This window comes from Chenopodium album, chromosome 3 (genome assembly GCF_948465745.1).
Source record: "Chenopodium album chromosome 3, dcCheAlbu1.1, whole genome shotgun sequence".
NCBI classification, from domain to species: Eukaryota; Viridiplantae; Streptophyta; class Magnoliopsida; order Caryophyllales; family Amaranthaceae; genus Chenopodium; species Chenopodium album.
Genome location: NC_137836.1, coordinates 37,733,241 through 37,751,324, shown reverse-complemented (window position 1 = coordinate 37,751,324; position 18,084 = coordinate 37,733,241). Strand labels below are relative to the sequence as shown.

At 37.7% G+C, this 18,084-nt stretch overlaps 1 non-coding gene across 1 annotated transcript; it reads left to right on the top strand.

Moving 5' to 3' along the window:
• The first annotated feature begins 293 nt into the window (after positions 1-293).
• LOC145625738 (small nucleolar RNA R71) lies at positions 294-399 on the top strand. Its single transcript, XR_014110644.1, has one exon. It is a non-coding gene; the product is annotated as a small nucleolar RNA R71 (small nucleolar RNA).
• Positions 400-18,084: the final 17,685 nt, after the last annotated feature.

Genomic DNA, 18,084 nt, shown 5'->3' with positions numbered 1-18,084 from the left:
TCTCAAGCTTGGCCTTGATTGTTGTCATCTCCTTTCCCAAACTTGTAATTTGAGAGGATAGATTGTTGATGGCATTAAGGTGATCAACCGAATAAACCGTTGATCCATTCTTGCTTGAAGACTCTCTTTCTCCTTCTTGCCAATCCATATAATGGCGAACCACATCTTCTATAATGTCCAGAACCTCTTCTTCGGTTTTGTTCATGATAAGGCCTCCAGCTCCCGCATCAAGACATGATTTGCCTTGAGGACTCAACCCTCCATAGAAAATTTGAATGATTTGATAGGTTGGGATGCCATGATGGGGACATTCTCTTTGATACTCCTTATACCTTTCCCAAGCTTCATACAAGCTCTCACTAGGTTTTTGCTTGAAACTTTGGATTAAAGTCCTTGCCTTCGTCGTTTTCTTTTGGGGGTAGAACCTAGACAAGAATTCCTTGGTAACTTCATCCCATTTTCTAAGAGAATTCGGCTTGACCTCCTTGTCTAACCATTTCAAGGCTCGACCTATGAGAGAAAAGGGGAACAACTTGAGCCGGATAAACTCTTGAGAAACACCATTCACTTTAATAGTGTTACAATACTTCTCGAACTCTTTGAAATGGTTTAGCGGACTTTCAATCTTAGCCCTACTAAATTGTCTCCTTTTGATCAAAGTGATCATAGCCGGTCTTATTTCAAAGTCGTTCGCCGGTGTTGTTGGCAATGCAATCCCACTTTAAAACCTATGTGCACCGGGAGTTCCCAACTCCTTCAAAGCAACTCTTGGATTATCTCCCATGCTTACTTGATCCTCCTCTTCTTTTTTTTGGCGAATTTCTTCTCATGGAGAGCTTGGACTCAAAGAACGATTAGCAACCCTTATCCTTGTTATTGTTCTCTCTATTTCCGGATCAAATGGCACTAAAGTCCTTCCTCTTATCCTACGCATACAAAAACTCAAAGCAAATATCTATAGCACGACTACAAATGTAGCTTAAAGAGAAAAATATTTTTGTATTTTGAGATTAACTGAAATAGACTCAACAACAAAAGCAATCATCTAGCCATTCCCCGCCAACGACGCCATTTTTGATCTAAGGCAAGACTATGTCGTTGAAAACTAATCTACCCTCGGTCAAAACAAAATTTGTAATCTCTCAACACACCCCTATACAAAGCATAGAGTAAGTGGAGGGTCGAACCACTAAGAATGGGAGGTGAATACTAATGTCAAAAGGGAGATATTTTAAAGCAATGAAGTGAGGTGTGTGTATTCAAAACAATCAAACAATCAAAATGAAATCAAATTTATCAAGCACTAGGGTTAGGATCCGCATATACTCGGAATGGATATAGCTAATTGGGATTGGAGATGACTAAGTCGAGTGTTGCAAGGGAAAATCAATTAAGCAATCAAGAGAGTAAGGTAAGCTAATCTCCTAGAGGTCAAGCTAGAACCAACTACAAGAGACTCTAACTAGGAACCTTACAAACCTACTCAAACGACAAAAGCAAGCCACAAATCAATTTTCCGTATCAATGCAAGCTTACAATGCATTCTAGTGTAACAATCAAAGTTAGCTACTCTTCAATTAATCACACACATGCATTTAATCAATCAACTAATTTAATCACAACATCAACTCCATCAATTTCCCCTAATTAGCATCAATCCATTACTCATATATGCTTCACCATTTCCCTAGCAAGAGAAATACTCACAATCCATTGAAATCAAGATCAAAACTAAGCTAATTAACAATTTCATCATCATCAAATCAATAAAACTAATTCAATCACAAATTCAATTCAAACTTGAACAATAAAAAAAGCCATTAAAATGATAAGCTAAAGATTGCATTAAAGTAAAAGAAATTCTTACAAACTTGCTATAATTCAATGGAGAAAATGCTAGAATTACCAATCTTCAATCATCAATCAAGAACTTCACTCTCTACAATCTAGAGTTTCTCTCTCTAAAATTCTAATTCTAATTCTATTCTAATTTCTGAATAAAACCAACTCTCTAAAAAAAGAAAGAAAATCTATAAATAGTAAAACTAACTAAGAGAAGTTAGTTAGATCGTCCCCAAATAAACCCATACAGGCGCGGCCAACTATAACGGAGATTGCGGCCACGCAAATTTGGGTACGGAACAGAGACCCAGACAGGCGCGCCCACGCCACCAGGCCGCGCGGCCGCGCCATAGCCGCGTGCGCCCGCGCCTGGGAACAGGGAATCCTTCTTCCCTATCATGCTGATGCTCCTCGAGCGTTCCACTTAATGCTCTTGATAAACACGGAACCTTGCAGTTTCTAAACTCCATGTTTGTAAGTTCAACACTAGAAATCATGCCCCCACGGCTTGAATGCACAGCTCAAGGACTTTAGGAACTTGCACTTCTCCATGCTTGAGCTTCAAATGGAGAACATTAGACATCCTAATCAATGCCAAACTTGGGAAGAGGCCTCGGGAAACTTGGATAACGACCTTAACCTGAAAAGTAAAGGAAAACAAGCAAATAAAAGAGAAAATAACAAAATAAACCAAGAAATGCATAAAGAAAGAAATACAACTAAGAAAATGCAAACTAAAAGAAATAAAGAGTAAAATTAAGGAAAAGCTAAGTAAAAGAGCTATGGAATAACATGAAATTCACCCTAAAAGGAACCAAATGAGTGCCATAAATGACACTCATCAAATTCCCACAAGCTAAACTTTTTCTCATCCTCGAGCAAAACAAAGCAAGAAAGAATAAGGATGAAAGACTTATTCAAAAAGAAAAAGAAAGACATAAGACGGGAATATACAGTAAGACTCACTAACGTAGGAATCACGGTTGTTTTTAGCTACAACAAGTCCTTTAAACCCCAAAGTCGTCTATGAGGACGAGTGAGGTCTCGTTAAGGTTTCCTAAGAGCTTAACCTATAACTCTCCACCAACATACATGAGGCAAACCACAAAAAGGAAAGTAAAAGAAAGAAAAAAAATTGAAACCTTTACGAATTGGACTTTACAAAATGACCACATTTCAAATGAATAAACATCTTTCTTAAGCAATAGGGGTATGCACGTTTCAAGATATCCGAGGTTAATTGAAGCATAATGTATGCTAAGCATAGAGAACTAGTTATCACAATTCACCTTCATCTCGTTCGATCTTACCACGTTCTCCCTATAGTCTCAAATTTCCCTCTAATGAGCATCTCAATAGCTCCTCAAAGGAGCCAGAAAAGAAAATTTTTTGGGCTACACGACGTCTTGACTATGCATCCCCTCTCCTTAGGCTTTAACTCATAATGCCCTCCCTCGAAATTTGACTCAACCTCTTGGTCGAAAGGTCTTTTCCAATGGTTGTAACGTAGTGGGAAAACGGGTTAGGGATAGGCTAAAATTTTAAAATTTGGCGGTATTCCTAATTAGTGAAGCAAAGGGTGATCAAACAATCTCCTCATAACCAAGCAATCGCCAAACAAAAACAAACTCTCCCAAGCTTATTCAAAGCCATAACCACAATCATATATACCTAGATTTTAGTGGGCTGCGCCGTTTTATGGCGTTATTGGAAATTGGGCCCTTAAAGGCCGCAATTTCAGGAGATATCTGAAGGGCCCTTAATTAGGATTGAATTAGGAACTTGTCCTAATCTTCCTAGGTAAACTAAGTCTTATAAATAGGGTTGTAAACACACGAATAAACATACAGAGATTAATATTCAGATTTATTTCTTAAGTTGCATACTTGAGTTTTGGTTGATTGCGATCAATTGCTGTTTTGCTTTTTTTAGTTAAAACATTCGTTTGGATTGATTAATTAGGTGGATTCTTAATTGATTAATCTTAGTTTTTGTTTAATTCTTGGTGGATTTCCTGTATAGAATTAGACTTAAACATATCCCTTGTGTTTTGTTGATTTTCGGATCAATAATTCACATCATCTTTGGTATCAGAGCAGGTTTGCGCAACTTCGGCAAAAATTAAACTGGGAACAATTGGCTGGGAATTTTTGCGTGATTATTTTTGCATTGAACTTTAAAAACGTCCAGCTATCACCATATAAAATTTCATAATTTTTGGTTGAGTAACGCGCTCTACACAGCCTCAAACGTTTGGTGTTTGTGCACTGATTTGCGGTTGGGAGTCCGGTTTTTGTGTTGCCTAGTTTTCCTTCAAGATTTGATCTTTTAATCAAGATTTTTGCATAAACTGACTTGGTTTGTGTAGGAATCATGAGTGACGAGGAGGTTCCACAGGTTTCAAGGGGATTAACCTTAGAACAGGCTCAAAATCTTAGAAGAGATAGGCGAATTGACGAGTTGGCAGCAAGGATGGATGAGATATTAAAAAGGCTTGATACTCTTGCTGGAGATTCTTCAAGGAAAGGGAATTCTAACCCTAATTCTGGTTCAAGTGAGGAAGAACAACCAAGGAGGAACCCAAGGAGGCCACGAAATAATTATTCTTCAAGTGATGAATCACCAAGGCCTAGGAGGAGAGATCGACCAAAGGATGATGATAGGAACCTTAGATTAGATCTTCCCGAATTCAATGGGAGTATGAATGAACCTGAAAAATACTTTGAGTGGATTAGAAGGGCCGAGACACTCTTTGATTACAAGGAGTATGATGCAAGGAAAAGATGCAAATTGGCTGAATTAAAACTGACCGGTTATGCTAGTCTTTGGTATGATAATCTAAAGAAGAAGAGGCATAAGGAGGGGCGTGCAAGAATCTCAACTTGGGAACAACTCAAGAAGCACATGAAAAAAAGGTTCGTACCTAGTGATTATATTCAAGATCTTAAGATGCAACTTTTTAAACAAAATTCTATGACTGTTGAGAATTATATTGGTGAATTTGAAAAGTTATGCATGCTATGTGGCTTAGAAGAGATTGTTGAGCATAAGATTGCTAGATTTATTTCGGGGTTGAATGATAATATTGCTGAAAAAGTTGAATTGCAACAATATTGGTCCTTTGAGGATGTTTGCAAGGTAGCTTTGAAAGTTGAAAAACAGATAAAGGGGAAGAAAGGGACGTACACTAAGCCCTTTGTAAAAGGTTTCACTAAACCTTTTGAGAAGAACAGCTTGGAGAAAAGTGGTTCTTGTTCGAACTACAAGGAGACTAAATCAAAATTTGAAGCTCCTAAAAAGCTTGTTGAAGATAGGAAGTGCTTCAAGTGTGGTAGTGTTGGTCACATTGCAACTAATTGTCCATCAAAAAGAGTAATGACTGCTCAAGAGTGGGAACAAGAACAAGCTAAGTGTGAGTAGGGTAGTGACTATGAAGAAAAGAACGAAGAGGAAAACTTTGAAGAAGAGGAGGGGCATATTGACGAAATTGATCCCGAGACTCATGGTCAAAGTTTGGTTCTAAGAAGGGCGCTACACTCTAAAACCGTACCTATGGAGTCAATCCGAAACTTCCAATTGATCTTGTTCCATGCCTAAGGGTGAATTAATTCACAAAGATGTCGAGTCTAAGTTGAAGAGTATGCTGAAATTACATGCTCAAGTTTGAACAAGAATAGAGAAAGTAAATGACATGTACAAAGCTAGAGCAAACAAGCATAGACGGCAACAAAGTTACAATGTTGGAGACTTGGTATGGTTACATTTGAGAAAGGAAAGATTTCCAGGAAAACGCAAGAATAAGTTGATGCCTAGAAGTGAAGGTCCTTTCAAGATTATTGAGAAGATCAATGACAATGCTTATAAGTTAGAACTTCCGGGAGAATATGGAGTTAGTGCTACATTCAATGTTGGCGATTTGGCTAAGTATAATCCTGATGAAGAACTTCGAGATTTGAGGACAAATTCTTTCGAAATGGAGAACTTCGAAGATTTGCTTATCATGCATCAAGATAGTTTATCCCTAAACATTGATTCAAGCCAAGCATTGCATGGACACTTTCTTGGATATCAAAGCAAAGCCACGGTTTGCTTAGTGGTTTTTCTTGGAGTCTAGTTCACTTTCTTGAACTTTCTTGAATTTTCTTTACTTAGATTTTGCTTACAAGTTTTTACCTTTCACTTGAAAGGGTTTTTCTTGGTTCAAGCATTAGGATCTTTAATCTTTATTTATTTGCTTTTAAAATCAGTTAGTTAGCAAAAAAAATCAGTTTATGCGTGTGCTTGTTCTCCAAGGAGATTGGCATATGCTTGTGCTCCAAGGTGCTTGCTCTTCAAGCAAGTTAGAATTCTAGTTTAATTAGGATTGAATTAGGAACTTGTCCTAATCTTCCTAGGTAAACTAAGTCTTATAAATAGGGCTGTAAACACACGAATAAACATACAGAGATTAATATTCAGATTTATTTCTTAAGTTGCATACTTGAGTTTTGGTTGATTGCGATCAATTGCTGTTTTGCTTTTTTAGTTAAAACATTCGTTTGGATTGATTAATTAGGTGGATTCTTATGATTAATCTTAGTTTTTGTTTAATTCTTGGTGGATTTCCTGTATAGAATTAGACTTAAACATATCCCTTGTGTTTTGTTGATTTTCGGATCAATAATTCACATCACTTTGTTTGAATGTGTTTGACTTTCATTTGATTTAATATAGCTTCGTTGGATGCATTTGACTTTCAGTCTATTCAAAAAGCTTAGTTTGATTGTATTTGACTTTATTTAATTCAAAAGGCGTTGTTGTAATGTGTTTGACTTTCTTTGGATTCGGTTAGCTACGTCAAATGCATTTGACTTTCATTTGATTCAAAAAGATTTATTTGAATGTGTTTCATTTTCAATCGATTCAAAAAGCTTTGTTTGAGTGTGATTAACTTTCATTTGATTCAAAAATCTTTGTTTGAGTGTGATTGACTTTCATTTGATTCAAAAATCTTTGTTTGAGTGTGTTTCACTTTCATTTGATTTAGTTATCTTTGTTTGAATGTGTTTGACTTTCATTTGATTCAATTAGCATCGTTGGATGCAATTGACATTCATTCGATTGAAAAAGCTTTGTTTGTTTGTGTTTGACTTTTATTTGATTCAAAAATATTTGTTTAAAAGTGTCTGACTTTCATTTGATTCAAAAAATCTTTGTTTGAATGTATTTGACTTTCATAAGATTTCATCTTGCTCAAAAGAATGTATTTGACGTTCATTTGATTCAAAAAGCTTTGTTTGAATGTATTTGATTTTCATCTCATTCAAAAAACTTTGTTTGATTGTGTCTGACTTTTAATTGATTCAAAAATCTTTGTTTGAAATGTGTTTGATTTTAAAAAGATTCAAAAAGATTTGTTTGAATGTGTTTGACTTTCATTTGATTCAATTTGCATCGTTTAATGCATTTGACTTTCATTCGATTTATAAACCTTTGTTTGAATGTGTTTGACTTTCATTTGATTCAATTAGCTTTGTTAAATGCATTTGACTTTCATTCGATTTAAAAAGTTTTGTTTGAATGTGTTTGACATTCTTTAGATTAAATTAGCTTCGTTGAATGCATTTGACTTTAATTCGATTATAAAAGATTTGTTTTAATGTGTTTGATTTTCATTTGATTTAAAAAGCTTTAATGAGTATGTTTTACTTCCATTTGATTCAATTATCTTCGTTGAATGCATTTGACTTTCATTCGATTCAAAAAGCTTTGTTTGAATGTTTTTTACTTTCACTTAATACAAAAAGCTTTGTTTGATTGTGTTTGACTTTCATTTGATTAAATTAGCTTCGTTGAATGCATATGACTTTAATTCGATTCTACAAGATTTGTTTTAATGTGTTTTAGTTTTATTTGACTTAAAAAACTTTGTTGAATGTGTTTGACTTCCATTTGATTCAATTAGCTTCGTTGAATGCGTTTGACTTTCATTTGATTCAGAAAGCTTTGTTTGAATGTGTTTGACTTTCACTATATACAAAAAGCTTTGTTTGAATGTGTTTGACTTTCATTTGATTAAATTAGCTTCGTTGAATGTATTTGACTTTAATTTGATTCTAAATGATTTTATTTAATGTGTTTGGGTTTCATTTGATTCAAAAAGTTTTGTTTGAATGTGTTTGACTTCCATTTGATTCAATTAGCTTCGTTGAATGCATTTGACTTTCATTCGATTCAAAAATCTTTGTTTGAATGTGTTTAACTTTCACTTAATACAAAAAGCTTTGTTTGAATGTGTTTGACTTTCATTTTATTTAATTAGCTTCGTTGGATGCATTTCACTTTCATTCGATTCAAAAAGCTTAAGTTGATTGAATTTGACTTTATTTAATTCAAGAAGCGTTGTTGTAATGTGTTTGACTTTCATTGGATTCTATTAACTATGTCAAATGCATTTGACTTTCATTCAATATAAAAACCTTTGTTTTAATATTTTTCACTTTCATTCGATTCAAAAAGCTTTGCTTGAGTGTGATTGACTTTCATTTGATTCAAAAATCTTTGTTTGAGTGTATTTGACTTTCATTTGATTTAATTAGCTTTGTTTGAATATGTTTGACTTTCATTTGCTTCAATTAGATTCGTTGAATGCATTTGACATTCATTCGATTTAAAAAGGTTTCTTTGATTGTGACTTTCATTTGATTTAAAAAGATTTGTTTAAATGTGTCTGACTTTCATTTGATTCAAAAAATCTTTGTTTGAATGTGTTTGACCTTCATTTGATTCATCTTGCTTAAATGAATGTATTTGACTTTCATTCGATTCAAAAAGCTTTGTTTGAATGTGTTTGATTATCATTGGATTCAAAAAACTTTGTTTGAATGTGTTTCACTTTAAATTGATTCAAAAAGCTTCGTTTGAATGTGTTTGACTTTCAATTGATTCAATTAGCTTCGTTGAATGCATTTGACTTTCATTCCATTTAAAAAGTTTTGTTTGAATGTGTTTGACATTCATTTGATTCCCCAAAAGTTTTGTTTGAATGTGTTTGACATTCATTTGATTCCCCAAAAGCTTTGTTTGAATGTGTTTCACATTCATTTGATTCTATTAGCTTCGTTGAATGCATTTGATTTTAATTCAATACAAAAAGCCTTGGTTGAATGTTTTTGTCTTTCATTTGATTCAAAAATCTTTGTGTAAATGTGTTTGACTTTCATTGATTTAATTAGCTTCGTTAATTGCATTTTAATTTCATTCGATTTAAAAAGCTTTGTTTAAATGTGTTTGACTTCATTTGATTCGTTCAGCTTCGTTGAATGCATCTAACTTTCGTTCGATTCAAAAAGCTTTTTGAATGTGTTTGTTTTTCATTTGATTCAAATAGCTTTGTTTGTTTGTGTTTGACTTTTAATTGATTCAAAAAGCTTTGTTTGAATAAGTTTGGCTTTCATCAGATTCAAAAAGATTTGTTTGAATGTGTTTGACTTTCATTTTATTAAATTAGCTTCGTTGAATTTGACTTTCATTCAATTCAAGAAGCTTTGTACGAATGTGTTTGACTTTCATTTGATTCAAATGATTTGTATGAATGCGTTTGACTTTCATTTGAATAAATTTGCTTCGTTGAATGCATTTGACTTTAATTCGATTCTATTAGATTTGTTTTAATGTGTTTGAGTTTCATTTGATTTAAAAAGCTTTGTTTGAATGTGTTTGGCTTCCATTTTATTTAATTAGCTTTGTTAAATGCATTCAACTTTCATTCAATTATAAAGCTTTGTTTGAATGTGTTTGACTTTAACTTAATACAAAAATCTTTGTTTGAATGTGGGTGACTTTCATTTGATTTAATTAGCTTCGTTAGATGCATTTGACTTTCATTCGATTCAAAAATCTTAGTTTCATTGTATTTGACTTTATTTAATTCAAAAAGTGTTGTTGTAATGTGTTTGACTTTCATTGGATTCGGTTAGCTACGTCAAATGCATTTGACTTTCATTCGATTCAAAAAGCTTTGTTTGAATATGTATCACTTTCATTTAATTCAAAAAGCGTTGTTTGAGTGTGATTGACTTTCATTTGATTCAAAAATCTTTGTTTGAGTGTGTTTGACTTTCATTTGATTTAATTACCTTTGTTTAAATGTGTTTGACTTTCATTTGATTCGATTAGCTTTGTTGGATGCATTTGACATTCATTCGATTTAAAAAGCTTTGTTTGATTGTGTTTCACTTTTATTTGATTTAAAAAGATTTCTTTAAATGTGTCTAACTTTCATTTGATGCAAAAAAGCGTTGTTTGAATGTGTTTGACTTTCATTTGATGTCATCTTACTTAAATGAATGTATTTGACTTTGATTCGATTTTAAAAGCTTTGTTTGAATGATTTTTATTTTCATTTGATACAAAAAATTTTGTTTGAATGTGTTTGTCTTATAATGGATTCAAAAAGCTTTGTTTGAATGTATTTGACTTTCATTTGATTCAAAAAGCTTTGTTTGAATGTGTTTGACTTTCATTTGATTCAATTAGCTTCGTTTAATGCATTTGACTTTCATTCGATTTAAAATCCTTGTTTGAATGTGTTTGACTTTCATTTGATTCAATTAGCTTTGTTGAATATATTTGACTTTCATTCGATTTAAAAAGTTTTGTTTGAATGTGTTTGACATTCATTTGATTCCAAAAGCTTTGCTTGAATGTGTTTGAATTTCATTTTATTCAATTAGCTTTGTTAAATGCATTAGATTTTCATTCAATTCAAAATGCTTTGGTTGAATGTGTTTGTCTTTCATTTGATTCGAAAAGCTTTGTGTGAATGTGTTTGACTTTTGTTTAGGGTAATTTTACCCCGCCACGTGGTCCAATCAGAGGATGACACGTGTCAGCCCCTGGATGGCCCAAGGTGGACCTATCCCTGCTTGACACGTGTCACTCCAGCAACCTGGGAGGAATGGCGGCCTTCAGGCCCAAATCCCGAGAAAGCCGCAATGCGGCGCAGGCCACCAATGATTAGGGTTTAGTGACCTAATCAGGGGCACAAATCCCGAGGACCCTATAAATAGGGAGATTCCCCTCTTTTGGAGGGCACGTTTTACCATTTATTACAAATTGTCCCTGTGATAGAGACATCTGAGCTTGGAATCCGAGCAGATACCCACCTAAATTTCCGCACCTTTTTCTCTCCCTTCAAGTTACTAACTTGTTCGTCGGAGGCGGAGCACCACCCAACCGGTGTCTCCGTTTGTTTTGCAGCTACAGCTCACACCGGATTAGTCTTCGTGTTGTAACTCTCCTGAGGGACAAAAACACCCAAAACATTTGGCGCCGTCTGTGGGGAGAGTACCTCAAAAATGGTTCAAGAGTCTGTACCACCTCCTAATCTTCTGGGCGATGACCCAAAAGTCTTTACAGACCAAGAGGATGAAGATCCTCAGGTCAAAACCTATACAGCCGATGATAGCTCTCTGATAACCAAGCGCATCCGGCCCAGAGAAACTCTGGAGCGAGGTGCCTCCCAGGCGGGTACAAATCGACCCCCTAGACAACCGGAAGGGGAAACCCATACGACAGCTGGATCAGCACCCGTCACCCGAGACAAACTCATGAGATTCATGACGAGTTTTAAGGGTGAAATTAAAGAGCTGATCACTAAGAGCCGGGCTGGCCCAAGTAGAGGCCAGTCGGCCAAGAAGACTCCTCTGGAAAAGGGGAAGTCAGTTAGAGATCGGCAGCCCACTCCTCATCCAAAGGAGAAGGCAGCCGGGACCATTGATTGGTCCAAAATTCTTCTTCCTAAGAGGAATACCAACAATACCCGCCGGACTCAACAACCGGTGGGAAGTAAAAAATCAACTCACTATGCCCGGAAAATCATCAACCGGAAGAGAAATCAACAGTTTTCTGAGTCGGCTTCCACGTCGAACTTTCCTGACAGCTTCAACAACACCTCTGCAGGGAATGCACTTTCCCTGCATGAGAGCCAGACAGGCGGTAATACCGTCCATTTTGGCCCTCAGATGATAGGAACTGTACTGTATGTACCATCTCCGGTCTACGGTCAGTATCCTCCTCACTTCATGCAGCCGACTCTCTTCGGAGGTCAGGCGACATATCACAATGTCCAGCCACTAGACTGGCAGCTCCGTCTGCTTCGCCTGGGTGAACAACCTTCTGCGTTCACCCGGGAGATAACCGAGGCGGCACAGCCGGCCAAGGTTAAGAATGTATTGGTAGGTACCTATGATTGTACCACCAACCTGGAAGATCACCTCATGGCTTACACCAACCTCATGTACTTACAGGGGTTGGATGATGCCGCTTGGTGTCGATGTTTCCCGGCTACATTGAAGGGCATTGCCCAACAATGGTTTGGCAACCTGCCAGCCGGGTCCATTGATAGTTTCAGGAAGCTTGCCTTCCTGTTTGCTTCCAACTTCTCAATGAACATCCCTGCTAAGAAAACAAGCCTAGACTTGAGTACCATTAAGCAGGGGGAGAGAGAAGGGTTGCGCTCCTATGTCAGGCGGTTCAATCTGATTAGAATTCAGATTCAAGGACTGTCTGATGAGGTAGCTTTTACAGACTTTTTCAAGGCTCTGAGAGACGGGTCGACTTTTAAGTTCGACCTTGTCAGAAAAGGGGCTTTCACTTTACAGGCGGCCCTAAGGGAGGCGGAAAGCTATATTCAAGCAACCGACCTCTGCTCGCCTGGTAGTCAGTCGGACTCCAAGAAGTCTGACAAACAGAAAGACAGCCGGCCTACTCAGCCGGCCAAAAATAAAGAAGAGAGCAAGAAAAGAAAAGAAATCTGGGCGGTTAGTGACTCTGACCAGCCGTCCCAGAAGAAAAAGAAAGTATTTAAACCGTATGTCCCTAAGTACGAGTTTAACAAGGACTGCAACTCCATCCTCATGGAAATTAAGGACCGACTGTCCTTAGAGAAGCCGAATCCAATGAAAAGTTCAATTCAATCAAGGAACAAAAACAAATTCTGCCAATACCATGAGGAAGTTGGCCATGACACCAACAACTGCTTCAGCCTTCAACGGAGGACGCAAGTTCTCGAAATCCGGCTGCTCTTTCCCATTTGCGGCTGCTTGGGTAAGCTTGCAAAGGGGTGAGCATTCTTGCTACTTTACTTAGCCAACCTTGAAGTGCCGAGTGTTACAAAATACCACAATGGCTTCATGTTTTAGTGTTACAAACGGGCTAGAGCTGCTGCTAGACGGTAGTAGCCAGATGCTCTGCTTCTTTGACATGTATTCCTTGATAGCACTAATTTATATAAAAGAAAGCCCCTGCTATCGGTAATGGGAGCTAAGCAGCCCCTGCTCACACAGACGAACACATCCAACTTGGCATTAGAGCCGCTTGTGTATAGCCGAGATTCAATACCGTCTGACCCTTGTATAATATATACTCAAGTAATATGCTACTCATGTATAATATATACTTAAGTAGTGCTGCATGCTTTTTTTTCCACCAAAATATATGTACATACAATATGTTAGTGCATCATGCTTTTTTTTTTTTTTTTTAAATCATAATAATGATAATTATTGATTTGCATAATACTCATGCGGCCTTTCAACCAAGTAGGTGTCCAGCCATGTCACACATGTTTGAGCAAACTCTCGGCATCACACTCGGCTCCATGGCCGGGTGCCTTGCACAACGTATCGACCTCTCGACTTTTAAGCTAAGAGATGACTATGTATGTATGTTGCTGCTCGAATACAAGAGATTGAGGTTTCCCTCACATTAAGGGGAGCTTGCTCATTTCACTCGGCTCTTATGCCGCCTGTATTTGAGTTTAGCTTGGCACTTAGTTGCCGCTTGACAATCATGTAACTGAGTTTGCAACTTATTTGGCTTAGTAGCCATTAGACTAAGCTCACAATGATGATAATGATGATCAGAGCATCCGGATGTGTAGGGGAACAAAGCAGCCCCAGTCATCGAGCTCAATGAGCCAATGAAACATCCGGTCTTTATGAAGAACAAAGCAGCCCCTACGGCTGTGCTTATTTGATGAGCGAAGCATCCATGCAGCCGGCTTGAGCATGCACAAAGCAGCCCTTGCAGCCGGCTTTGAGGGTGATTAAAGCAACCACTTATATGAAGAACATAGCAGCCACGCAGCCGACTTTGATAAAAGAACAGAGCAGCCGTTACGGCTGGGCTTGGTTGGGCGCAAAGTAACCCTACAGCCGGACTTAGTTGAAGCAGGATGCAGCCCCACATTCGGCGTAATCGGGAACAAAGCAGCCCTGCAGCCGCCTTGATTGTGATCACCAGCCGTCACCTTTTATAGTGATAACCGGCTGCTTTAATACGAGTCGGCATTTTTGCCACTTGGATTGGAGCAACTTGGGCTGGCTGTGTGCTTCAATTGAGAATAGTACAAGTGGTAGCAATATATACATACGGCATTTTTGCCACACACCCCTTGCCGCTTGTACCGCACTTCTTACATGAGTACATGTTTGGAAGATAATTGTATTAGTAATGTTTATGATAGTATCAATCATAATGTCGCCTAACTTGATGCCGCTTGCTAAGAACTTGCGACCAGCTTTCTTGTTAGCCAACCCTGGTGGGGTTTTAGCTTATTATTATCATCAAAATAAAAGAAAGGACTTTTTTAATGATAATGTAAGTAATAGTGCTTGAGTGGGCTTAAACTCATGCGGCACCTTTTTGCTCTCATGCAAATTATAATGTCAGCTAGCTCTTACCAAACCACTTGGCAGTTGCGTGTTTGTATGCAAGATGGCTTGCTGTCAATACTAACACATACAAGTCAACATGCGGCTCTTGTAAATTATTTGGAAATATACTTGCCTTTTTTCAACCAAAGTTGTATATTCATAGAAAAAGGTAGATCAGTTAGGTAGGCGGCTTTCCCACTTTCTTCTTCCTTTAACAAAGATTGACTAATGATAATGATGAGCAAAATAGCCGCATGTGTTGATGAACAACGCCCCATGCGTCCCTCCAATTAAATAAATATTGGAGTAGCTTGATATGATAATATTTATCATAACAATTATTTCCTTCTACAATCATAATAATGATATGATAAAAAGTATAAAGCTTACAAGCTTTGCCGCATGCGGCCACTTTGACTTAGTGGTGAATGTAGCAGCTACGCATCCGGCTTTGAGGTTGATTAAGGCAACAATGGCAGCCGGCGTTGAGGTAGGACAGGAGGCAAAGCTGCCGCACTTAATTGTGGCAGATAGCAGCCCTACAACAGGCCTTCATTTTTAGAGCAAAGCTGGCCCATTCCGCCTGTAATACGGTTGTTAGACTAACTATGGTTGCCGCTTGAACTAGCTTACAATCGAGCTCTTACTAGCTCTCCGCGCAGCTGTTTCTCTAAGAGTATAATCATGCGCAACCCGGCTAACACCATGGATAATGGTAACCGGCTGCTATAATGAGTCGGCATATTCACCGCTTGTATTGGAGTTAACTTGGGCTCTTGACTGATTGAGAAGCTACTTGGCTGTATAATGCCGCCTGTCTCTTATAGTCACAAGAGGCTTTTCTTGATAGTTTGAGTCGGCATTTTTGCCGCTTGGATTTGCAAAGTCGCTTCCTCACATTGACCCGGCGAATAATAGCCGCTTGCATATGTGAAGTTGAAAGCTTGTTGTTTGTGTAGCATACATGGCCGGTTGTATATACTTGTGTATAATACCGGCTTGTTGTTAACTAAGGCCGGCTGTAGCATGAAGTCATGCTATTACGTGCGGCTTTACATATATCTAGATATATGCATATTTATTTTATAATGTTTTGACATCACACAAATGGCGCATGTATATCCTTGTAAATAGGATATTACTTTTCAAAAGCTTTGACATATATAAACATGAAAAATAACACATGGGAAGAGTAAGCTAGCTAGCTGCTTGAGAATGAATAACCAGATGCTTGGATTATTTTATACGGCTGCCGCCTCTTATTATTTTCATGCTTGAGAACTCGAGCTAGCAAACTCTCTGCTTATTACTTCCTATATTATGCATGATAGTAATAAAGAGGAACCTTATTAAAACAAATGGAGTACGTAGGTAATCTCCATTTGATATTGCTGCCTGGCAACTTTTTCCACCAAGCTCATGCAAATTATAAGGTGGGTTAACTCATCATAATAATTATGATAGAATGTCGCTTGCTGCAAGTAGCAGACGGCAAGAAGCTTGCCGACGCCTATGTAATACATACAAACTAAGCTAGTAGTACTGTCTTTGCGGCAAGAAATTTAGTAATGCCGCTTGTGTCTTTATAAGAGCTCTCTTGTACTACAATGGGTAACAAGCAGCCTCTAGTGCACATAATCCCAATCGACTCGACGTTAGAGCCGCTTTTATATTAATGGTGGAGCAGCTCAATGGTGCCGCTTGTATTAGCGGTGTTTGAAAGCTTGGTGGTTTTGTGGCATACATGGCCGGTTTATATGCACTCATGTAGCTTGGCATCCGGCTGAGCATACGGCTGAGCTTATTAGTGGGCCGTTTGTAGCATAGATGGCAGCCACTTTGAGTGTAAATAATTACCACTTGTATTTATACAAGTTGAGGCTTCCTCATGAAGGACGAATGCTCAAGCTTGGCCGCATGTCCCCCACTTTGTTGGTTTAATTAAAAACCATTAAATTGTTATCTCTTTTTTACAAAAGTTCCATTAGTTGTCATAACTAGTGGAGTAGAATGCTTTGGCCGCATGTCCCCCAATAATTTCAAGAGTTTATTCTTGAAAAAACATTTTGCATAATACAACTATTAACAAATATATATATGTTAATATATGTGATATTGATAGTATCAAATTATCAATCACAATGATTGGCCGCATGCCGCCTGCTTTATTGCATACGGATGCCGCCTGTCCTATCTTCAAGCAAATAGCTTGGATAGGCTTGAATTAATTTTTCTAGTTGTCTTGGTCTCATGGTGGAGTATGAATGTTGCATCTAGCTAGCTCAGTTAATGAGCAATGATTAAAATAGCATGCGGCTGCCGGCTGTATGCATCCGGTTGGATGAAGTGGCCTTAGCATGCGGCCGACTCATAAAATGAGTCGGATTAAAATAGTGGAGTTGGCCAATTTAGCCGTCTCACCCCTAATGTACCATCCTCCAACTTAGATCAAATGGCATTGCCTTTTAACCTTACATTGAGAGAATAAAAGATGCATGACTTAGTCTGACAGGCCTTCTTGACCGTATGACTCTTGGCATTCGGCCTCATGACACCTGATGTACTCAGCATCCAGCCTTAGGACGCCTGGCGCCTCCTAAAGGAGGCTCCCCCTATTGAGTCGGTGTTCCACTGTTGTGCCATTACAGATGTGCCTCCCCACAGACGGCGCCAAATGTTTTGGGGTTTTTTGTACGTACCCGAATGGAGGGTGTGTACGTCCCTCGGAAGACAGATCCGCAATGCAACACTCGAACGGCCTGATCACCTGCAAAACAACGGACCCCAGGGGGGCCGGAGGTCCGCCTCCGACGATCAAGTTAGTGATCGATATAATGTATTTTTAGAGAGAGAAAGTAGAGAGAAGGGAGAGTGATTGTGGGGGGCATGGCCCTTGGAGAATGAATTTTTTCCCTTTGAACTGATGTGAAGATCAGTATTTATAGAGCATATAGAGCATTGGGATATGTGCCTTTTAGGTCATTTAACCTAAAAGGCTCTAGGTTTGTGGGCTTAGAGCCCATTTTCACTCTTCTATCATTGAGTGACACGTGTCATGCTCTAATTGGCTCATAGAGCGCTAAGCTTGCGGACACGTGTCGCGGTGGCATTCATCCACATATAGAGGGTATTTTTACCCCAAACAAATTTGATTTAATTAGCTACGTTGAATGCATTTGATTGAATGTGTTTGACTTTCATTTGACGCATCATGCTTAAATGAATGTATTTGACTTTCATTTGATTCAAAAAGCTTTGTTTGAATGTGTTTTATTTTCATTTGATTCAAAAAACTTGGTTTGAATGTGTTTGACGTTCATTTGATTCTATTAGTTTCGTTGAATGCATTTGATTTTCATTCGATTTAAAAAGTTTTGTTGAATGTGTTTGACATTCATTTGATTCCGAAAGCTTTGTTTGAATGTGTTTGAATTTCATTTGATTCTATTAGCTTCGTTGAATGCATTTGATTTTCATTCAATTCAAAAAGCTTTGGTTGAATGTTTTTTTCTTTCATTTGATTCAAAAAGCTTTGTGGGAATGT